General features: G+C 44.0%; 1 protein-coding gene across 1 annotated transcript in view; it reads right to left on the reverse strand.

Moving 5' to 3' along the window:
* Nucleotides 1-25,533, reverse strand: part of LOC139761068 (C-reactive protein-like) — a 237,177-nt gene that overhangs the window by 31,901 nt on the left and 179,743 nt on the right. The window contains exon 3 of the mRNA XM_071684885.1: nt 23,203-23,368. The gene's annotated coding sequence lies outside the window, so the exon portion shown is untranslated. The remainder of the gene's footprint in view (nt 1-23,202; nt 23,369-25,533) is intronic.

The following is a 25,533-nucleotide window of genomic DNA, read 5'->3' on the forward strand; positions in this document are numbered from 1 at the left end:
ACGCGCAAACTATTAATATCCGCAATTTTAAGTTAAGGGAAATGATACTGGTTTTAAGGGAGTCGCTTTTCAGACTTACATCGAACGGGATATGTTATGGTCACATGTATCTAGATATTCGTCAAGCCGAGTATTAGTTTGTAAGAACTCATGGAATACAAGAATTAGATCAAATTACATTAGTTTCCTTCATCGGCTCTCTGAACGGTATGGTAGAGAATAATATCTTCGACAATGCTGAAAACCTCTGCAGCTTCATTTTCTACATCTAGAATAACTGTCAATTTGATTTCTGGAAGATTGAAATATCCCTGAATGACCCCAATCTATCCTTTATTGCTCGTTGTAAACTCTTGTACACGACAACGTCAATATCTGCTGGCAGAGTCGGGCGTTTATATACGACGTTTATGTTTGCTAATCTGAACACGCAGAGTGTTCACCAGCAGCAGGTGTTTTACTCGGAGTTTCAATGGGATTCAGGTATGATTTTATGCACAGTGCAGCTCCGCCTCCTCCACTCTTTCGAACCCTTACAAATACTTCATAGTCCGGCAAACTGTACTCGCTGAACTGATCGTTGTTTCTCGCTGTTTAGAAATGTGTCCCGTGATGTCAAACGATGCTACTTTGTTTCCGATTGATCTCTCATACATTTACTTTCTTTACGTGATTTCCTTATGAAATCTGGAGGTATGGTTTGGTGACCAGCTATTCCTAGACAAAGCCCCCCACACTCGCCCCAAGCTGACTTCCCTCCACTTGATGTGTAAGTAACGTGACTTCACACGCCTCTGCCATGCGGTCGACTAGCCAACCTATACTTGGCCTCACCCTGCCATTGTAAGGCAAGCTGACCCTTGATTCGTGCGGCTAAGAGTTTGGACCCTTTATTTCTACGGCGAATGACGTTTGTGTTGTATAATTTCCTGTCTCCTATGAACTTGAGCCATAGGTATACAAAGCCTATGTTGAGCCATAGGTATACAAAGCCTATGTTGAGCCATGGGTATACAAAGCCTATGTTGAGCCATAGGTATACAAAGCTTATGTTGAGCCATAGGTATACAAAGCTTATGTTGAGCCATAGGTATACAAAGCCTATGTTGAGCCATAGGTATACAAAGCTTATGTTGAGCCATGGGTATACAAAGCCTATGTTGAGCCATAGGTGTACAAAGACAATGTTGAGCCATAGGTATACAAAGCTTATGTTGAGCCATAGGTATACAAAGCCTATGTTGAGCCATAGGTATACAAAGCCTATGTTGAGCCATAGGTATACAAAGCCTATGTTGAGCCATAGGTATACAAAGCCTATGTTGAGCCATAGGTATACAAAGCCTATGTTGAGCCATAGGTATACAAAGCCTATGTTGAGCCATAGGTATACAAAGCCTATGTTGAGCCATAGGTATACAAAGCCTATGTTGAGCCATAGGTGTACAAAGCCTATGTTGAGCCATAGGTATACAAAGCTTATGTTGAGCCATAGGTATACAAAGCTTATGTTGAGCCATAGGTATACAAAGCCTATGTTGAGCCATAGGTATACAAAGCCTATGTTGAGCCATAGGTATACAAAGCCTATGTTGAGCCATGGGTATACAAAGTCTATGTTGAGCCATAGGTATACAAAGCCTATGTTGAGCCATAGGTATACAAAGCCTATGTTGAGCCATAGGTATACAAAGCCTATGTTGAGCCATAGGTATACAAAGCCTATGTTGAGCCATGGGTATACAAAGCCTATGTTGAGCCATAGGTATACAAAGCCTATGTTGAGCCATAGGTATACAAAGCCTATGTTGAGCCATAGGTATACAAAGCCTATGTTGAGCCATGGGTATACAAAGCCTATGTTGAGCCATAGGTATACAAAGCCTATGTTGAGCCATAGGTATACAAACCTCATGCGTTTTAATCTCTCGTTTACACCTAACGTTCTCATTAGGACGGACGTATCTACATTTCGTCTAAAGGAAGCGTCAACTTTAACGATATCATCCGATCGCTCTTTCAGGGCGCCAATCAGCTCGTAATATTCTTCGACGATAGCTTCTGAATTTGTGTTATTTTGATAAACGTCGTTGCTCCCAACATTCGCGAACAATCATGACTAAAATTTGAGTTACTGCGTTCCTCGCCTTTACCTCTTGTTTGAGGTGGGGAAAATCTGGCACCAGGGTAGACCTGAAGTGTTCTCTCAGCTCTCGAGTTCCCTGCCGTATGTGCTTACCCAGATTTCTATCCTGCGATTCTTCTAGAATCATGCCAGTGTTATCGAGAATTTTGAACATTTCCATCACTTATGAACATCACAGTACAATCAGTAAGATGGATAATCTGATGCGTTCGTACACAAATGGTAACTAAGAGTACGATACATACGGTGGCGGACTTCTCGTTAAAACGTTAATCCACTACGTGGAATTATTTCTTGCGTCAAACATGAAGGTCACTTACCGTTACTCCACTTCGTCCACTTTACGCATGTACGTCATCACTAATTCATCTCCAGACTAACACTCTTCACCAACATATCACTTTGTTCACCAACGACTTACCTTCAAATGATGAAAATATACAATTCTCGCATCAGTGCTCGTGTGGCCATCCTTATACCCCTCTAAAAGTTCGTTGAATTATTCAGCAACTTGTGCCGGGTTTAAACACGCACAGCACACAATGGCAAAGTCCGGACGGCTAACCGACATGCATCAACACTCGTTTGTTTCGCAAATATTACAGTAGGAAAGAAAGCAACCATTACCGCGTGAGACGGGTGGCCCTCTCACAACCCTGCCGTAAAAAAACGACATCGAAAAGGATTTTTCACCTTTCTGTTATTTTTTCATTTACATGAGAAGTACAGATAACAGGAGACCTGATGGTCCAATGATGAGGATATCTACTGACTTAGACTAGAATTGTGATAAACACCGGACAGTGAAGCAGAAGGCACCTACCTCCTTACCTACCTCTCCCTCCGCCTAACCTGCTTTCTGGTATACGGGAATATGATTACAGGAAAGTGTGTGTGTGTGTGTGTGTGTGTGTAGGGAATAGTTCCTTACCGGTTTAAGAAAAGCTGCACCGGGGATGTACTCTGAAAAACAATAAAAGAGTTGAATGTCATCCCTTTACGCCAGATTATTTACTGAGAACATGTCACCAGAGAATCAATGCTGTCTTGATCTGAAGGTACTGGTGACCTTTGCGTTTACTACACCTGGAGGCACTTTATTCCATTAAGATTTACCACTCTAGATGTACAAGTGGAAAAAACCTTTGTCCACACTGATATTACAGCTCCTTTCAATGCTTATTTCTGACCACTACTATTAAGAAATTTGTCTCACGTTCATGCTTGGAGTGATATACCCTAGCCTAAAAAGTCAGGTACCCATTCTATTGGCCAATCCGTATGGAAGGATGAAAAGCTGGGTTGACTGTGGACCGACTGCCGCAACCAGGGTTCGAACCTATGCACTCGACCCCTAGCGGCCCGTAAAATGCATCACGGTTAGCAAAGCTTACCACCATCCCCAACGGAGGTTGCTCCCGAGTAATCCCAGAGCTTGAGGAAGTTCAGCCACAGCACAATGTACGAGTATACCACCGCCATCATGATCAGATGCTAAACGTCTTGAGAACGTTTTCGAAAGATGCGAATCTTTCGCAGCAACCATGGAGGGTCTCAGAAATCCTGTCCTATAGAACATACACCTACCAGACACAAATAACAATGCGACTGCTGACAACCCTGAAGTGAAGACTGTGCTGCTCACACACGTGACTAGTCAGAGCAGTATAAATACTTTACCAAAGAAAGCCTTATTGAATGACTCTTAAAAGGGGATGTCGCTGCATGCAACAAGCAACTATTCTTTAAGTCCACGTTCAGTGCCGTGACGAAGGGCAAGAAGCGACTCGCCTTTATGAAAGATTTAGACTTCTCTGACACGTACAATATATGCCAGACATCAACGACAGACTCGGCGAATTCTTTCGTCATGACAACCAAGGCCTGGACACCATCACTGCCACAACGAGGAGCACTTCACCAGGACTATAAAAGCGATATTTTGGATTACCTAAGGCCTAGCTGAAGCTACTTCCCAGCCAACAGATGTCACCTGTAAAATCACTGACAGAGCTGTTGCCATCTAAATGTTGAAGCCAGGAATGGTAAAAACATTTGATGAACACACTAAAAAGATGTTCCATCCCTACAACTTAAAGCACAACTTCAACGAGCATTACGCCTTGACCTGGCGTCAGTTAAGTATGGTCTTGACTGCACAAAAGATACTGCTGAGGCTACGTGGGAAAGGGGTGCGCAGATGTGTCCCTCGGTTTTGTACCGATACCTGGAAACTGGCAAGAATTTTCGGGGCGTGGATGAAAATAGGAAACAACACCTCTGATTTCCTTTCAAGATACGTCATCAGTTCACTCACAGAACAGGACAAGGAAGTCACTGTCACAGATGGGCAGGGAGTGTCCGCCAAGCATGCGTCGCAACGCCACCAGAAGATACTTGTACGTACTGTAGACACAGACGTCGTGGTCATCGACATTATGGCTTTCCAGGCAATGCCTGTCCAATGTGAGATCTCGGCGGCCTTCAGAGCAGGGAAGAGGTACCGCTATATGGCCGCACAGAAAATAGCTGCTGTTCTTGGACGAGATAAGTCACTTGCCCTTCCAATGTCCCGCTTGGTGACTGGTTGTGACACTCGTGTCTGCTTTTGTTGGGCAAGGCAAGACAGAGAGGGCGCGCCGGCAGCTTCGAAAAAGTGGGGAGGCTCGCTGAAGGCGACGATGCAGCATCTGCAGTTCTATACAGTTCTAAACAAAATGGGGGGTTGAATACCCCCTGCTTTTCAAAACTGGGGCTGAACACCCCCCCCCCCCCCCTTTTTGCAAGAGGACCGTTCGAAAAACATGAAATGCCTTGCCAGAGCTCACTTACGTCTTATTTAGTCCAGCCTCTGCTTCTGATCTGTGTCAAAACAGTGCGTGAGGACTGTTAAAAGATTTGTCATGTTCAAGTGCGACCATACGAGCACAAGCCTACGTGTCAATGATGTCAAAAGAAAATTGTTCCCAAAGAAGAGATGACCAGAAGGAATTCCACCTACACACGGACAGCTCGAGCCGAGGGTCCAGCCACCTCCCACCAAGGTGGTGGGTACATAAGAGGCCAGACACAGGACCCAGAGCCTGTACATCCCTCACCCGTCACTTGGGGTATGAACCAAACTGGACAACAATATCAAAATCAGCAAAAGCATGTTATGAGGCGCTCTACTAAGGCGGTAAAAATGGATGCCGCGGCCTAAGTAAATACAACAGGGAAACTCTGAAATGGATAGCCCAGTGCTCGTGTGAAGGAGAGTGCTCGCAGAAATGCCTACGATGGTTTTGAAGTCAGCAGAAAGAAGTGCACGGGAACCTTGCTGAATGATTAATCAATACAAATTCTTGACTGCTGGAGGCAAAGAACGTATAGCACTTACACACTACAGCCCACAGCATCATATATCCCTGATCTAAGCTACCCAGCTTCAGTAGGTGACAAGACAACCATTAAAAGACTCATTTTGAATCATTTTCAGATGACTCGATATAATTTTGTGTTGATGTATGATGTTCCAGCATTCTTTACCTCCTGTAAGTCGAGCTACTGACAGCAAATGGTGTAAATATAAAGTATTATTTCTTTTAGTTGTGAAATATATATTTTTCGATGTTGCTGGTGGTCGATACTCAGCAGCGCAAATAAAATTCCCTTAATGTTGTGCAGCCTTACGTGGGAAGGAGTCTCAGATGCCTCCTTGTCTGACAATAAACACCTTTGCATGTAGCTGATATGTGCTAAGCTGGAGATATACAGGATTATTGTCATGTTTAATCTAGCAAGTCCTACAGAGGCCACCGAGTCACAACTCAACTACTATTACAAATTACAAGAAATGTTGCCACAGCACAAAATAACGTGCAAGCCGCCAAAGTCTAGGAAAAGCTTGACTCATTTGCTATCTGTGGGCGTTTTCTGGGACAACTCATGACGCAGAAGAGAGCCACATTCCAAATATGGTGGCTGTTTTCTTCCACTGGTTTATTCGTGGAACCTCTAACATCATACATGAACATAGTCTAGCAACTGTTAACCGAGGAAGAAGTAAACTTGGCTGTGGATGCATGTCTGGCGTCCACACAAGACAACATGGGAAAATGGAAGGCCTGCTGCGGTGCGATGGCAACAAGATGCGTTGCCTGCACGTCTCATGACCCTAAGTTTCCCGGTTCTGCTCCAACCTGGAGAGACAAACGAGTTATTTTGCCGACCATCGAAGCCTCTTTGCGAGATGTGTCCCATATATTTCCTTTCTGCCATTTCATTTCGACAGATGGAAGTTTTCGAGATATTGCTGAGAGAACATCCCATGTTGTCGCCCACTACTGTTCCTATGACGGTGACGAGTGAGCAAACACGTTACGTCCCTGTGAAAAAAAATGGTCGAAGCTCTTGCACCGGGGGAGGGATTCCCTCATCTTCGGTTCATACGTCACCGGATCACATACTGGAAAAAGAAATTACCTCCTACACCATATACTCTTAATACCTTCCACAGAGCATCTCTATCAACGCTTATCATATGCCTTCTCCATATCCATAAATGCTACATACAAATCCATCTGTTTTTCTAGGTATTTCTCACATACATTCTTCAAAGCAAACACCTGATCCACACACCCTCTACCACTTCTGAAACCACACTGCTCCTCCCCAGTCTGATGCTCTGTACATGCCTTCACCCTCTCAATCAATACCCTCCCATATAATTTCCCAGAAATACTCAACAAACTTACACCTCTGTAATTTGAACACTCACCTTTATCCACTTTGCCTTTGTACAATGGCACTATGCATGTATTCCGCCAATCCTCAGGCACTTCACCGACAATCACACATACACTGAATATCCTCACCAACCAGTCGACAACACAGTCACCCCTTCTTTAATAGATTTCACTGCAATACCATCTAAACCCGCCGCCTTGCCGGCTTTTATCTTCTACAAAGCATTTAAAAGCTATTCTCCCTGACCCTCTCACTTCGCACACCAACTCGACCAAAACACCCTATATATATATATATATATATATATATATATACAGCGCTGGTGGCTGATTCATGTGAGAAACTGCAGAAGCTGGTGACTGAGTTTGGTAAAGTGTGTGGAAGAAGAAAGTTAAGAGTAAATGTGAATAAGAGCAAGGTTATTAGGTACAGTAGGGTTGAGGGTCAAGTCAATTGGGAGGTGAGTTTGAATGGAGAAAAACTGGAGGAAGTGAAGTGTTTTAGATATCTGGGAGTGGATCTGTCAGCGGATGGAACCATGGAAGCGGAAGTGGATCATAGGGTGGGGGAGGGGGCGAAAATTTTGGGAGCCTTGAAAAATGTGTGGAAGTCGAGAACATTATCTCGGAAAGCAAAAATGGGTATGTTTGAAGGAATAGTGGTTCCAACAATGTTGTATGGTTGCGAGGCGTGGGCTATGGATAGAGTTGTGCGCAGGAGGATGGATGTGCTGGAAATGAGATGTTTGAGGACAATGTGTGGTGTGAGGTGGTTTGATCGAGTAAGTAACGTAAGGGTAAGAGAGATGTGTGGAAATAAAAAGAGCGTGGTTGAGAGAGCAGAAGAGGGTGTTTTGAAATGGTTTGGGCACATGGAGAGAATGAGTGAGGAAAGATTGACCAAGAGGATATATGTGTCGGAGGTGGAGGGAACGAGGAGAAGAGGGAGACCAAATTGGAGGTGGAAAGATGGAGTGAAAAAGATTTTGTGTGATCGGGGCCTGAACATGCAGGAGGGTGAAAGGAGGGCAAGGAATAGAGTGAATTGGAGCGATGTGGTATACAGGGGTTGACGTGCTGTCAGTGGATTGAATCAAGGCATGTGAAGCGTCTGGGGTAAACCATGGAAAGCTGTGTAGGTATGTATATTTGCGTGTGTGGACGTGTGTATGTACGTGTGTATGGGGGTTGGGCCATTTCTTTCGTCTGTTTCCTCGCGCTACCTCGCAAACGCGGGAGACAGCGACAAAGTATAAAAAAAAAAAAAAAAAAAAAAAAAAAAAATATATATATATATATATATATTTTTTTTTTTTTTTTTTTTTTTTTTTTTTTTTTTTTTTTTGCTTTGTCGCTGTCTCCCGCGTTTGCGAGGTAGCGCAAGGAAACAGACGAAAGAAATGGCCCAACCCACCCCCATACACATGTATATACATACGTCCACACACGCAAATATACATACCTACACAGCTTTCCATGGTTTACCCCAGACGCTTCACATGCCCCAATTCAATCCACTGACAGCACGTCAACCCCGGTATACCACATCGCTCCAATTCACTCTATTCCTCGCCCTCCTTTCACCCTCCTGCATGTTCAGGCCCCGATCACACAAAATCTTCTTCACCCCATCTTTCCACCTCCAATTTGGTCTCCCTCTTCTCCTCGTTCCCTCCACCTCCGACACATATATCCTCTTGGTCAATCTTTCCTCACTCATTCTCTCCATGTGCCCAAACCATTTCAAAACACCCTCTTCTGCTCTCTGAACCACGCTCTTTTTATTTCCACACATCTCTCTTACCCTTACGTTACTTACTCGATCAAACCACCTCACACCACACATTGTCCTCAAACATCTCATTTCCAGCACATCCATCCTCCTGCGCACCACTCTATCCACAGCCCACGCCTCGCAACCATACAACATTGTTGGAACCACTATTCCTTCAAACATACCCATTTTTGCTTTCCGAGATAATGTTCTCGACTTCCACACATTCTTCAAGGCTCCCAGAATTTTCGCCCCCTCCCCCACCCTATGATCCACTTCCGCTTCCATGGTTCCATCCGCTGCCAGATCCACTCCCAGATATCTAAAACACTTCACTTCCTCCAGTTTTTCTCCATTCAAACTCACCTCCCAATTGACCTGACCCTCAACCCTACTGTACCTAATAGCCTTGCTCTTATTCACATTTACTCTTAACTTTCTTCTTTCACACACTTTACCAAACTCAGTCACTAGCTTCTGCAGTTTCTCACACACACACACACACACATATATATATATATATATATATATATATATATATATATATATATATATATATATATATATATATATATATATATAAATGGATTTGTATGTAGCATTTATGGATCTGGAGAAGGCATATGATAGAGTTGATAGAGATGCTCTGTGGAAGGTATTAAGAATATATGGGGTGGGAGGAAAGTTGTTAGAAGCAGTGAAAAGTTTTTATCGAGGATGTAAGGCATGTGTACGTGTAGGAAGAGAGGAAAGTGATTGGTTCTCAGTGAATGTAGGTTTGCGGCAGGGGTGTGTGATGTCTCCATGGTTGTTTAATTTGTTTATGGATGGGGTTGTTAGGGAGGTAAATGCAAGAGTTTTGGAAAGAGGGGCAAGTATGAAGTCTGTTGGGGATGAGAGAGCTTGGGAAGTGAGTCAGTTGTTGTTCGCTGATGATACAGCGCTGGTGGCTGATTCATGTGAGAAACTGCAGAAGCTGGTGACTGAGTTTGGTAAAGTGTGTGGAAGAAGAAAGTTAAGAGTAAATGTGAATGAGAGCAAGGTTATTAGGTACAGTAGGGTTGAGGGTCAAGTCAATTGGGAGGTGAGTTTGAACGGAGAAAAACTGGAGGAAGTGAAGTGTTTTAGATATCTGGGAGTGGATCTGGCAGCGGATGGAACCATGGAAGCGGAAGTGGATCATAGGGTGGGGGAGGGGGCGAAAATTCTGGGGGCCTTGAAGAATGTGTGGAAGTCGAGAACATTCTCGGAATGCAAAAATGGGTATGTTTGAAGGAATAGTGGTTCCAACAATGTTGTATGGTTGCGAGGCTTGGGCTATGGATAGAGTTGTGCGCAGGAGGATGGATGTGCTGGAAATGAGATGTTTGAGGACAATGTGTGGTGTGAGGTGGTTTGATCGAGTGAGTAACGTAAGGGTAAGAGAGATGTGTGGAAATAAAAAGAGCGTGGTTGAGAGAGCAGAAGAGGGTGTTTTGAAGTGGTTTGGGCACATGGAGAGGATGAGTGAGGAAAGATTGACCAAGAGGATATATGTGTCGGAGGTGGAGGGGGCAAGGAGAAGATGGAGACCAAATTGGAGGTGGAAAGATGGAGTGAAAAAGATTTTGTGTGATCGGGGCCTGAACATGCAGGAGGGTGAAAGGAGGGCAAGGAATAGAGTGAATTGGAGCGATGTGGTATACCGGGGTTGACGTGCTGTCAGTGGATTGAATCAAGGCATGTGAAGCGTCTGGGGTAAGCCATGGAAAGCTGTGTAGGTATGTATATTTGCGTGTGTGGACGTATGTATATACGTGTGTATGGGGGGGGGGGGGGGGTCGGGCCATTTCTTTCGTCTGTTTCCTTGCGCTACCTCGCAAACGCGGGAGACAGCGACAAAGTATAAAAAAAAAAAAAAAAAAAAAAAATATATATATATATATATATATATATATATATATATATATATATATATATATATATTCAAGGGAGATACAAGAAAGAAATATAACAGTCAGTTGATAAACAACAAAGAGACGTAGCTAGGACACCATTTGGGAAACAAATGACTACCCGAATGGAGGTCGGGTGTGTTCGAGTCTGGCAACAAGCACATCATAAAATTATCATGTGGTCAAGAAGGGGAACAGTTTACAAATCTTATCAACAATAATGCTATCCAATTTGTATAGACCTTCACTAATATCAATGCTACAATTCTTTGAGTATTCAATAATAGAAGATTCATTATATTTCTCGTGGTTAATAACAGAGATGGCATCACTCCAGTCAATACAATGATCATATATAAATACATACATATATATATATATATATATATATATATATATATATATATATATATATATATATATTTCCTAGCCTGTCAGGTACCCATTTTATCGACCAGTCCTTAGGGGTGCATGAACAGCTGGTTTGACTGTGGGCCGACTGCTGCAACCAGGATTCGAACCTATGCGCTCGACCCTGGGCGGCCCGTGGATGCGTCATGGTCAGGAACACTAACCGCTACGCTACGGGAGAATCAACAACGGCTGGTGTTGTGAGCCCCTCGTCATCCACTGAGGCGCGGCGCTAAGAGCTAGCGATGGCAGGAAGGTGAGGCATGGCGGAGGGCATGAGCGTCGTCTGAAAACTATGGAGGCAAGGAGGGACCTGAAACTAGAACGTCCACTCTATGGTGCCATACTTAACTAGATATAGGAAATACTAAAAATCCTAGAACTCTTTTTCTTGACAAACGTATTTCAAAAGAGACAATACCGGTCAGTGTTTAGCCTAAAGCAAGTGTAATGAAGCTGTAACTAATTATATGATCAGCCATTACCTGTCTCCTAGGGTACTTACAGCACACGGGAGGCAGGAGAGGTTATGTATTTCACTAACGACGGGACACATGACTGACTGCTCACTGGCAGACTACAGGAGAACGCGGTAGTTCCTCCAGGACACGGTGACCCGTCCCCATCCAGGACTAAGACAGGTGCGGGGTCTTACCTGTGTGGAGCCTACAGGTCCGGTGACCCGTCCCCACCCAGGACTAAGACATGTGTGGGGTCTTACCTGTGTGGAGCCTACAGGTCCGGTGACCCGTCCCCATCCAGGACTAAGACATGTGTGGGGTCTTACCTGTGTGGAGCCTACAGGTTCGGTGACCCGTCCCCACCCAGGACTAAGACAGGTGTGGGGTCTTACCTGTGTGGAGCCTACAGGTCCGGTGACCCGTCCCCACCCAGGACTAAGACAGGTGTGGGGTCTTACCTGTGGGGAGGAGGGCGATCAGGAGGGCGCGGTAATGGATGAGCGACGACTGGATCATAGTAGCGCACGTCCCACACTGACACGTCGGCCGCCCGACTCCCTCCAACTGACAACTGTCCCACACTACACTACAGGTACGCTCACCAGCGGTACTCACGGATGGTGCGCCGATATGAAGTATCCACAGCTGATCTACTCAGCACGTGGTACTTTACCAGTATACCCACGAAAGGTATCCACGGCCCGTACAGTCATAGAAGGGTACAATAACGACATCCCTTCAAGTACAACTTAGTGAGCACAGTTACGAGACACATTGCCGATGTAAGCACCTGCAGTGCATACTGCCGGTACACTTATATAAGGTACATGCTGCTCGTACACTTGCATAAGGTACACTGTTAATAAACTCACCCCCAAATACAGTTCACAATGCTGGATAACTCAAACACGGTACATACTGGTGGTAACACTTACACAAGGTACACATTGCTGGTATATTCACACATGGTACATACTGGTGGTACACTTACACAAGGCACATATTGCTGGTATATTCACACACGGTACATACTGGTGGTACACTTACACATGGTACACATTGCTGGTACATTCACACACGGTACATACTGGTGGTACACTTACACATGGTACACATTGCTGGTACATTCACACACGGTACATACTGGTGGTACACTTACACAAGGCACATATCGCTGGTATATTCACACACGGTACATACTGGTGACAGACTCACACAAGGTACACACTGTTGGTACACTCACACAAGTTACACATTGCTGGTACACTGGCACATGGTACATACTGGTGGTGCACTCAGAAACGGTACACACCACTGAAATACTTACATTAGGTACACAGTGGGGTACACTCAAGAAAGGTACACTCTAATGGTACAATCATACGGTACAAACTGTTGGTACACTCACACACGGTGCACACCGGTGGTACATAAACACAGTACGCACTGGTGGTGCACTCACACACGATGTACACTTCGTACACTCATACACGGTACATACTGGTGGTACACTCACATTACACAATGGTGGTACATTCACGCACGGTCCACACTGATGGTACACGCACATACGGTACACACAGGTGGTACGTACCTGGTTTAAGATAAAGTATGATAACTATCTGTGATTACTATTGCGTTTTACAACAAAGATAGTTTTTACACTCATTTTGCCCCGTTTTTTTTTTTTTTTTAACTTTGCACGAGTGTACCATTTGCTGCCCCGTTTTCTTTACCTTGTGGCTAACGACATCCCTGCAAGAAGCTACTTTATACAACAGACTAGGGGCAGAGTTAGCGCGGCACTAGTACGCAAAGATGACAGACCAGCATCGCCAAGGAATGTGAACTGCCCGATGCTAAAGACAACGATCACAGAAAAGAATTTCTTGAACCGCACCAGTTACTTCATAACGGAGACTACATGTACGTGGAGAGAAACTGTGGCGAGACCAATCTGGTGGATTGCTGAGCCATTCACAGTATCGCAACAAGACAAATATGGCTGAGAGGGTAGACTGAGCATTATGGCAATGGTAGAAGTTCTTCAGTACTGACCACCACCCACACACACCCACCCACCCACACACAGAAGACTGATGACGAAACTAGGCTTCCTGCTGGCGTCAGAGGCGGCCTGTATGTAGGACTGACAGCTGCCTAACTAGGAGGAAACAGGGCACGCGCCAATGGAGCCTTCTCAGGCTCGGCGAGGTTGACAAAGCTGGTCTCTCTGGCCTCAGAGGATGCGACATAGTCACCGATGTTTGTAAGAGATTTGTCACGCTCGAGAAAAATCATTCCTGAGGACTGCTTGCCAATAATGCCCACATTATGAAACAAACGCAGAGTAAGTGAGACTGCGATATATTGTAGAGCTCTTCACAAAATGCAGAATTAGTCACGCAAATGGCAAACGAAATTCAGTCCCACGATAAGCAGTCATGGAGATGGAAAGATCAAATAAACCAGGCTAGGAACGCCATACTAGAGAAAAAAAAGTCGAGAATGTGCTCACAAGGGGACCTGCATGTTGACTTCGTGCTGGACACACGAACATCTGGTAAGAAAGATCGTTAAGTCGGCGAAGTACGTTCTGGTCAACGTCAAAGTTGCCTTCAAGTGCAAGGAAAGTGAGAAGCCTAGAAAGATATACATAACGTACATTCAACTCTGGCTAAAATATGTTGCAAACACTTTAATTTCGTCACCGGAGGAGTCACCTAAACCTCGTAAATACAGTGTAAAGGAAAGCCATAAGAAAAGTCTCAGGAGTGAGTGGGATGAATTGCGACAGGCGTGTGTTTGGGAAGCTCCCCCCATATATCCATATTAGATGAAATGACATAAGAGACAGGATCACCGCATCTAAACTTTTGGGAGGTCACGACGTTAACACAGAAAAGTTCACTGAAGTCGGAGGAGAAACCAGGATAAGATGGCACAACTGGATGTTAGGTTAGACAAGGGTACACGGTGGCGTCAGTAGGCTTTCTTTAATGACACAAGTGTGGGAGAAGCCAGGCGGAAAGGTAGTAAATGCGAGTAGCAATGGAAACTTGAACAGCCGCTGATTAAATGTAAGGATGAGGGGAAGGACTCTCTCCCTCTTAGTACAAAAAGTTGATGAAAAATAAAACACACACACACACACACACACACACACACACACACACACACACACACACACTTAAAAAAACATTCAACGATAAACAAAAAATTTACAAACTCGTGGAGGTATGCATATCTGAAATCCTGTTCCAGGATTACCGACAAAAGCCTTTGCCTATAAACAATGCATGGAACCAACGCGGCTTATTATTCGAGATATGGAGCGTGGCGTGACTCATGATCGCAACTAGCAACCCGTCCAGCCAACGTGAGGTAGTACGTGCTAGATAATCGGACACCCGTAAATCTAGAGAAGGACAAATTTTGCGAGAGGTTGCTGTATGGCATCTGGGGTGCTATCTTTAGCGTAACAGTTGCTGTTGGGAAGAGTCAACATGTTAGATCGTCTTCAGTGCTGGTCAGTTCTCAGCGGATCCCCTGAATGTGACGCGAGTTGCTCGTGGAAATGAAAAATGACTGTCATTACAGAGAGGACCAAGGGACGACAGTCTGGGTACTTACGAAGGGGGATTTCCAAGTCTCGACCCCAATGCTCTTACTTCTACAATATCCAGTTTCTGAAGTTCTCTCTCATTCACTTTCTCCAACACACAAAGTCCCACTCCCTTTTTTCTGATCAACAGTATAGCAATCACTGTACTATGTCTGACGGTGATCACTTCTCGGTAACTCATCTCTGGTCTCCTTCCTCAAAGCTTTTGTCATGGCCCTCGACCTTTCCCAAGCATCTGACTCGTGTGGTATAAGTCTTTGCTTTCCACACTTCCTTCCCTTATGGCTTTTCTGAATTCTATCTGTTCCTCAGTTCGCTGCTTCCTCTCTAGACGATCCACTGCAGTTGTAGTTGAAGGAGCGACTTCCCCCCAATTCACTCCAACAACGGCGGTGTACTGGAGTCCCTTAGGGTTATATCCTGTCACCTATTCTCTCTCTCTCTCTCTCTCTCTCTCTCTCTCTCTCTCTCTCTCTCTCTCTCCTTTCCATCAATTATCAACCATACTCACTCTTCTGGAGATGATTCCACTCTACATACTTCAACTCACTTCTCCTCCCTTCCTTACTCTAATACTGTCTCATGCTGAATTCAACTCCAAATTCGGACCTTTGCCTTATCTCGGAATGGGGAAGCACAAACTTGGTTAAATTGAACTGTACTGCAACACAACTTCTATATCTTAAGATGTCTCTCTGTTCGATTTCAAAACACCATAATTCCTCCTTGCAATAACATAAACTTTTTTGGTTAATAGCATATTCTTCCCTCTATCCTGGATACCTCACATAATCAACGGTATAAAATCTGCTTCTCAAAAGGGTTTTGTAGAGATGCGTAATTATTTCTCTTGTAATCATTGATGTTTCTTACAGAGCCTTATTCTCGGTAGTATAAAACCTATGTTACTATTTCAGCGCGCCACCGGGCCAACAGTATTCTGTATATAGTGAGAGACTTGGTGTTCCGTTCTTGATCAACATAACTGTTCTAACACACGGGGTAGGTGTCCTTCAAGACATCGTCGAGTCCAGCTTGCTGAGAGATGATTAGTGGTTGTTTGGGCTCCAGGCCTATCAACTGCCAGGGTCATTATTCAGGGAGTGAGCCATCAACGTTGGGAACGGCGCTGTGGGTGGTGAGACGCCCCAAAGTTTATCTTTGATACCAACTATTAAGTACAAAAATGCGGGTTCAGACCTTGGATGATGCCTAGGATGACGAACACGAAGTGAGGATCGTCGGCAATCTTATGATCCGAGAACAGCTGGAGGAATTGTGCGCCAGAAAACCTTCGCGCCGTATACGTTTCTGTTAGCCAGCTGCCAGGGTAGATGATGTTGCCAACGCTTCAAGCAAGGTTTGTGGAAGTACTGACGATAATGTACTTGTTATGTGTCATGAAGGTACTAACGGTGTACTGAAGGAGAGATCGGAAGAGCTATTGTAGAAACATCGGCTCATTCGACGTTTCCGAAGTAAAACTAATATGACTTCAGGAGTTCTTCACAGGATTAGCATCGGGAACGCTTTCTTTCGTAAGGCGTTCAGTGTAAATACTAAATCAGTGAACCTCTGTTTTCAGGAAGGAGTTGAGTTCATAACCTTGAGACAGCATTTCTAAATGCAGTCTATCATCATGAAGGATGGAGGACACCCCGAACGAAGTAAGAGATAGGCGTTTTGTTAGAATCCTCAATGAGGTTAAACGTGCGTTTTGGTCAAAAGATCTGGTCCGTGTGGGGCAAACCCTTCTCCCTCCGTATGTACCCTTAGAAAAATAGGTCTCAGTTTCAACTAAAAATATTGTAGGTTAACGCTCAGGGTATACGCAATAAATTATTGAAGTTAGTGACAACTGTGTTAGAGAGAAATTATGACATGATTGCCATTTGGGAATCTTGATTAGATATCATATCAACTGCAAACAAAATAAACCTTATGGAGTTCTACATTTACGTTAGAAGCAAGAGAGTCATTACCCACTCAAATGGTCTATAAATCACGGAAAACGGCGGCTTGGTTCAAGACAGTTCAAACAGCCTGGGAAGGACCTAGTGGTCTCTTGCTGTTTGAATTCTTTCGTGCTTATATCTACACAATATTCGCCCACAGTGTGAAGTACAACTCGCAAATCAAGAAAGGTTCTTCGTCCACCTGTTTAAGGACCAGGACGGAGTTAAACGCCTCCCGACTCAATATTCATTCACGCATCATCTCTCCTTAGACATTCCTTTCTCCCCACAGTAATGGTGCTGCTTTCTAACTACTCCTCTGGTATTTCTTTTTTCAAAATGTAACGCCCCAGAACATAGAAGTTATTCAGCGCTTTTCTGGTATAGAAAAGATATCTAAAAACCAGGTACAGATAATTATATATATTGAACTCAATTTAATATCCAAAATCTGAACTCTTTATACAAATTCTATAGTTTGCCTTTCTTTATAAAAACAATCTTTCTACTCGCATTAACATTATTGTTTCAAATTTCTCCAATACTTTTATTCCTCCCATTATTGTCATACAATGCATATTTGATCCGAGACTTCTAAATTTTTGGCATTCCCATAGGTCGTATTCCACGGTAATATTGCAATTGCAGGCGTCTCACAGTGGGTCACTTGTCCTCTAAAGTAAGTCAACATGGGTCAACATAGTATGACCAATGCTGAGTCGACAAAGAACTGTCAAAATGCCATACCTCAACATCCTTCTTTATCCTTTGCAATGTTATTCTTTTGGCGTTCAAAAACCCACCAACAACACCGTTTACATCTAACATGATTTTTTCCTCTGCTCATAATATCATTGTGAGATATAAGCCTCGTGTATAGATTGCTAGGTATAGCTGGTTTAGCCTCGGCATCTGCTATGCCATCACGTACCAACATGTCCAGGAAACCAGCAAAACTTTATACTTTTATCCTTTGAATGGATTCTTAAAATCCAGTCTCCTGGTATCATTTTGGTCACTGCTCTCGTAAGAAGTCTGCTTATGTCCTTGTCATCAAGCACTGGACCTGTGGCTTGCGCCTAGCTGCTGCTGCTTCACTTGGTTTGTGTGTTGAGGCCAGCCACATCAAGAATGACCGTCGTGATTCTTGTTTCCCTGGAGGGGCTGAGCTACGGAACTCTCTTCCTTATTTCATTTGTACATGTTGACGTAAAACGTACTTGAGGCTAGGGTCTCTGATGTATGGTAAAAGAGCTCACGGCAGCGACTTGAGACAATCTAAAATGGCACTTATCAAGTGAGACAAAAGAATCTAAATTCTATTCTACCTCTGCAGCGTTTTGATGTAAAACCGTCTGCTCCAAATTACAAATTTTGAGGTTTTCCGCTACAGTCGAAGTCGATGGCGTCAATCTCGTCTAATACCAAATGTATCCCAGAACGTGACGTCACTACGGTCAGATGGGAAGAGTTAGGCGCAAGAAAACGACACGTTGGTACGCGATGACCGTCTGCCAGGATCTTACGCACGCCGAAGTGATTCGCCGTGTGTTAGGGATCGTATGTCTCAAGGATTTACAAGACAGTGGGAAGGAAATCTGGTACATAGTCTCATTGCAAGGGAGACACGCTCGGCTCAGTTATAAGCCAGTGCCCTGACGTGACCACACACACCGGGGTTAGCTTTACTGGGAACAACAGTCTTGTATTGCTTACATACTGCAATACTCGACTGAATTTCACAGGTACAATCCGTGCTCAACGACGTAGGCTTAATAACCGACCAGGTCGGAGGTGGCGAAGCATGCAGGCGCCATGCACTTCAGCCAACCGTAAAATATTCAGACGTTTTCAATGCAGTTCAACTTCTCAATAGAACGCAATTATCATGTCTCTCTGTTACATGGAATGCCAAGGGATTACTTACTGGCAGTTGTGTGTACCAAGTCGTGGACCAGATGTGTTCTAACCACCACAAAACACAGATATAATATAACGAGGATTTTACCACTGAGTCTTGCATATGTGTCATGTTGAGAAGCTCTTGTGATGCGTCAAGTTGGGAACGTGGAGGAAAGACAGGGACTTCGGGAGACAAACTGTCTTGCGTTATCTTTTTTTCCAGCACAAACCCCTCTGTGGGCGCCAGACGTCCGTACTTCAGAATTATTTCGCGTGACAACCGCTTCTCACTCATAACTTGTCGCCGGCCTTTTCCTGCATGGCGAAAACAGCGTTTATTTACTTTCCTTTTCTTGTAGAACACAGAAATAGCGTTCTTATAGGAGCGACAGGATCATCGGGAACTAAAGCCACATAAGCCGGTCTATGGGCAGCACATTACGCTAATGCGTTCATAAACTATACACGGCAGCTGTTGGTCACCTGCCTTTTACCATTAACTTTCTCCTGACAGTGTACAGGTGTTTACATCCTACTGGGTGAAACATCTCACAAAGTACTAGTACTGGCACCATGTCAACATCACATGGAGTTATATCACCTCAATGTAAATATCGGAACACACGGCCTGTACTTGAACACACATCAGCCAATCATGACGGGTCTTCGGCCTGACCAATCGAAGGAGTGCTGCTCACTAGAAGGGTACTCCTTCCCCTAATCCATCTCCTTCCACAGCGCGGGTCACTGAATGCCAGGACACACGATTTACGGACACTTTGTCAGCTCATGTCTCCCTGGTGGCAACCTCTTGTAGCAAGAAAATGGTCTCTCTCTCTCTCTCTCTCTCTCTCTCTCTCTCTCTCTCTCTCTCTCTCTCTCTCTCTCTCTCTCTCTCTCTCCTGTTACTCAGACTCTCTTTACCTCTTTCCTATTCTCTTTTTCTGTGTCCTTATTACTTAATGATTCTAAGAGGATAAACAAGGGAAGGTGAATGAATTCCACAGTGGCTCTTTCTCAAACAACTATATTGGTGACAAACAGAAAAGCTTTCAGCTGACGCCATGCTTTTAGCTGGCACCATAAAAACTGAACGGTACGCATATCTTAATCCATGTCAGCTGTTGACAGTAAAGTTCTTTATTTATCTATCAATACCTAATGTCAAGACTTGGCAAAATAAACGTTTGAGGAATCGACCTTAAGTTAACGACTCTTGGTTGTCGTGTTGCCTCCTGCTTTGCTGGCTCCTTCCTTAGGTCGACCACGGAGGAGTTGGGACGTGAGGAACGCCAGCATGTTGATCTTGTGCAGCTACATTTTGTTTTTCCACGATATATCAACGGTAGTGTAGATCCCGCTATTATGGTAAGTCCTCTCAAACGGTACACTGACAGGGGTAACGTTGCTCTGCTTCACGTCCTTATTTGTCCGGTGTATTAAATAAGGAACAAACCTTCAACAAAATGGTTTAGATTTCAGATGTGAGTGAACTGGGTAACCTCATGAGTTGTGCAAAACCTGCCGCTTCGCATATACGTTATACAGTTTACAGTAAGCAGCCAATCTCCTTGCTTTTACAATCACTATGTCTCGCAAGTCTCCTGATAGTCATCAGGGGTTCCTATGTTATGGCAAAAGCGTTCAAACCATCACTGCTTTCCAGCTCCTACCCACTCATCACCGGTCCAAAGTCAGGTCACACGCCTTGCTGACACGGACCTACAACAAGGAACCGGAGCACGCCAACGAACGCCTAGGTGGCTCTCAGAACCCTTTCTCCTAAGCCTGTCTTTGACAGCACAGCCTAGATGTCAGATCATCAAGGACGCGTAGGACGTGTTCGTAGATGCCAAGCACTTATGGGTTTACGATAAGAACTTATACATGGTGAAAGGTACCGGCAATGTCCGTGCTATAAACTACAGAGATAAATTTGGAGTTGCCAAGCAGCTGAGAGATTAAAAGGGGGCATCTTTAAAGTCACTCCTTGAGTTCTATTTACCTTCGTTCATCATGAGAAGCTCATACACTCTGTTTTTTCCAGGGAATTCTCCACCAATGATAGAGGCCAAACACAACCATCTGTAGACCCCACGTCTGATCATTTCTTATCTACTGACAGGACTGATATCTATTAGAGAAAAATGTCAGAATAAACAACTGGGCATCTATTCTACAAAGTGAATTGTCCGCCATACTTATCGCTCTTGAGCAGGGAGATATCACTGCCACAAGCAGTTTACTTAACTCCGATTCTGTATTCTCTCTACTTGTCCTTAACACCCTGAGATCAGGATGTAACATGCTGTTCTCTGAAGCCAGACACAAATACTCAGACATTATTGCACAAGGGATTCAAATCATACTGCTATGGATTCCTTCTCATATAGGTCTTCGTGAGCATGACAAGGCTGATGCGTTCACTAAACTTGAGCTTAGTAAAGGTTATGTTGAAATCAACTTTGGGTTGTCAATTACAAGCCTCAAAACTGTAATTAGAAAGGAACCAACAGATCTCTTTGAAGGATGAAAATGAGTTCAAATAACCACAAGTAGAAGAATTTTCCATCACAGTGAAATGCGTAAAGTAAAACATGTATATGGAGAAAGTAATAAGATCAGCAGATTACTTGATGCTGTAACTGCTAGACAAAGGATTGGCTATAGGTACTATAGGCGCTTTGGTCTACCTGGAGATGTTAATCATGAAAATTGTAAAGTTTGTGGTCAAAGATGCGGACACAAACTAGACAAATTTGTCTTTTAATGTGAAAAAATGGAGCCTTTTAGTAATACGTCTCAACAGACCCTGCAAGAAATGTCACAACACCTTATTGTTAGTAACAAGATACCTGAAATTTTAAGTCTGTATCCACTTTTTGCATTTAGTCATTAAAACTAACCGTATGAAACTACGTAAAGTATGTACTGAAATACGAACTGTAATATCTTATGTAATATCAACCCACTGGGGTCTGACAAAGACCCTTTGTGACCCCTGCAATCCTTTTTCGCTACCGTTCACTGGACGAGTCTGAGGAGTAAAATAAACTTTCCGGTATTACCGTCACAAATCAGTCAGTTTCCCATGAGACCAGCTCTTCACCTTCTGGTTAGGAAGCACAGTAAGGTAACTGGCCGCGACCATCGGTTTACATATCCTCGTACCAGTCTTGAGCCAACTTTACCGGACACTGTAGCTTTCGAGGTGTTTGGCGAGCTCAGAAGACCATGTGGATCATCCTGTTAATCTGACACTGCTACTGCTGTCAGCGTCAGATCTGGTGTTGAAAATGGTCTCCTCTCTTGCTCACCAAGTTTCAATCTAATCTGCCATGTGCTGAGCCAGTGGAACAGATTTCCCTCTTAACTGCTGGTCAACACAGTTCCACCGTGTTTGCCAAGAGAAGAGATGATCTCATCGGCCGAGTATCTTACGATCTTCAACTGGAGTCCACCAAGGCCTGCACCCAACCCTGTCTTCGCCAAACTTCCTGTTGATTTCTGGTTTCTGTCTGTTAAGCAGCCCAGAGCTCTACGTCCCCATGTTGCAACATGGCTCCTTGTTCCGATCATGGTACTGTGTGGCTTATGTCTCTTACACCGGGACCATGCTTTATATTCAGCTTTAGCCGCCTCTGAAAAGCGGAAGCCATGCCAAGGTTGGTGTGACGTTTGGTCACATACTATAGTCACATAGCGCCGCTAAGGGTACAAGCTTAAACCAAAGGCTTGGCATGCGACCTATGAAGGAGGATATTTGTCCGCTGACATCATTATGCAGTAGAGCCGTCCAGGTGACGGCACAAAGCTCTAAGCGTAATGACTGCCACTCTCTCCACTTACAACATACAGTGAGAGTGTATGGTCCCCTCTGTCCGCTGGTACCGGCGGTATGGTGAAGACAGCAGGTGATCAGAGGTGCTTCCGTATTACTGAACTTACCAAGAGTATATACATGACATCTAACTAATCTAGGATCACGAAGCACACAGGCACAACAGTACACGGGCAGGACAGATACAGCAGTCAGTATATGGGCAGGACAGGAACAGAAATACAAGGGCACGAGAGGTACAGACAGGGACAAAGATTGAGGCTCAGTTGGTCCAGAAAAATCAGCTAGTCACGGGCCAGCAGGTGTGGTTACCTGTTTGCCTTCCCGTGTCTCTGTCTCTCTCTCTCATGGACAAGGTTTACCTGATCACGTTGCGTCCTTATGTTACAAATCGTGATCATCCCTGGGAGGCGGAGCCACACCTACCTGGTGAGGAGGCCGCCGGAAGTGGTTCACGCTGCTGGGGAGGCCCGGCGGGCAGCTCCGGTACCTGACTGGGCCTGACGGACGGATCTGGCGGGAAGTTCCAAGAACTAAAGTGGGTCTGTCAGATCCGGAAGGTAGGCCCAGGACCTGGAGGGGCCTTACGAACCTGGAACGTTGAATTAATGACGTCAGCTCGTAAGGAATGACAACCTGGTAAATATATACATACGCACACACACACACACACACACAATATATATATATATATATATATATATATATATATATATATATATATATATATATATATATATATATATATATATATATATATTCCTATGAGTCCACGGGGAAAATGAAACACGGTAAGATCCCAAGTGCACTTTCGTGTCATAATCACATCAGGGGAGACACAAGAGAGAAATATAACGGTCAGTTGATATACATCGAAGAGACGTAGCTAGGACGCCATTTGGTAAACATGTGAATGTCCAAGACAGACAACGAGCGTATCACAAACTTCGTATGTGGACAAGAAGGTGAATTGTTTACAGATTTTATCTCCAATAAAGGTATCGAATTTGTATAGACCTTCACTAATATCAAGATTATAATTCTTTGTGAAGGTCTGTACGAATCAGATAACTTTATTGTTGATAAAATTTGTAAACAAGTCACCTTCTTGTCCACATAATAAGTTTATGATACGCTCGTTGTCTGTCTTGGACAATCACATGTTTACCAAATGGCGTCCTAGCTACGTCTCTTCGATGTATATCAACTGACCGCCATATTTCTCTCTTGTGTCTCCCCTGATGATGTGATTGTTATAAGAAAGTGCACTTGGGAACTTACCGTGTTTCATTTTCCCCGTGGACTCATAGGAATACACTACATCACGCGCAAAATTGTGATCCTTTCCAATATATGACGTCATATATATATATATATATATATATATATATATATATATATATATATATATATATATATGACACGGGATAGTTGGGGTGGAGTTCGAATGGGAAATAAATGGAGGAAGTGAAGTGCTTCAGATACCTGGGAGTGGACAAGCAGCGAATGGAACCATGGAAGCGGAAGTGAGTCATAAGGTGGGTGAACGGATATAGGTTCTCAAGGCACGGGAGAATGTGTGGAAAGAGAGGTCGCTATTTGGGAGGGCGATAATGGGTATGTTTGAAGGTATAGTAGTCCAAACATTGTTGTACGGATGCGAGGCATGAGCTCTAGATAATGCCGTGCGGAGGAGAGTGGATGTGTTGGATATGAAATGTTTGAGGACAATATGTGGTGTGAGGGGGTTTGATCGAGTAAGTAATAAAAGGTTAAGAGAGAGACGTGGTAATAAAAAAAAAAAGTGTGTGTGTCTGAGTCAGAAGTGGAGGGCGCAAGAAGAGGAGGGAAACCAAATTGGAGATAGAATCATGAAATGAAAAATGATACCTTGTGATCGGGGCCTGAACATGCAGGACGGTGTAAATGATAAAATCAACCATAAAAGAATTATTTATGGCCCCCCTAGTTCACAGCATTCTGGAGTGAGAAAAATCTCTTGCATTTCGCATGTTCCTGCTGCCAGCGAGAAGTTGGGTTGAGGAACCCAAACCCGTCTGACAAGCCTGACTTTCTCTGTTCATATCACCAATATTCACGGTCTTTCCACTAAACATTCCTATTCTGAACACCAAGCTAGTTCTTCTCCTAATGCCATAGTTCAGTCATAAACTTACGACCTGTCGTAATGCCATACTTCAGTCATAAACCTGTTTCATGACATTTCCATTTTCTCACTTCACACGCGAAGTGTACACCAATCTTGATATTCTGCTTCAGAGGAGAAGTCTGTGGTTACTCCAGCGTTACCTCTCCTCTTACACGCCTTACTCTCCGAAGTCTGACCTCATCATTTGTCGCCTAACGGTTGCTATCTTTGTCTCTTGCACCTACGGTTCTCCAAGCGGCACAAATTTCGTAACTTCCATCGATGATATTTCATATAAGTTCCTGCCTCAAAAACCGTGACAACCTCAGGGTGAGTGTCTCTAGTGAGGAGATGTCATCGTACACCACAAGAAGTGGGAGCGAAGCTCTCATGTCTTCCACTCATAGCAATGGTCTGAAGCGAAACATTAAATACCATCTTGTTCGCTTCCCAGACCATCGCGATTCCTCTCCTAACACTCTTGATTTGTTTTATACCAGAATCCTTTGCGTTATACCTATACAACTTCGCTCTCGTCTGAAACCTCCGACTGTCACATCTAAATGCTAATAATGACATGATAATACCACTGACCAGACTAACAGTTT

This window comes from Panulirus ornatus, chromosome 3 (genome assembly GCF_036320965.1).
Source record: "Panulirus ornatus isolate Po-2019 chromosome 3, ASM3632096v1, whole genome shotgun sequence".
In the NCBI taxonomy this organism is placed as follows: Eukaryota; Metazoa; Arthropoda; class Malacostraca; order Decapoda; family Palinuridae; genus Panulirus; species Panulirus ornatus.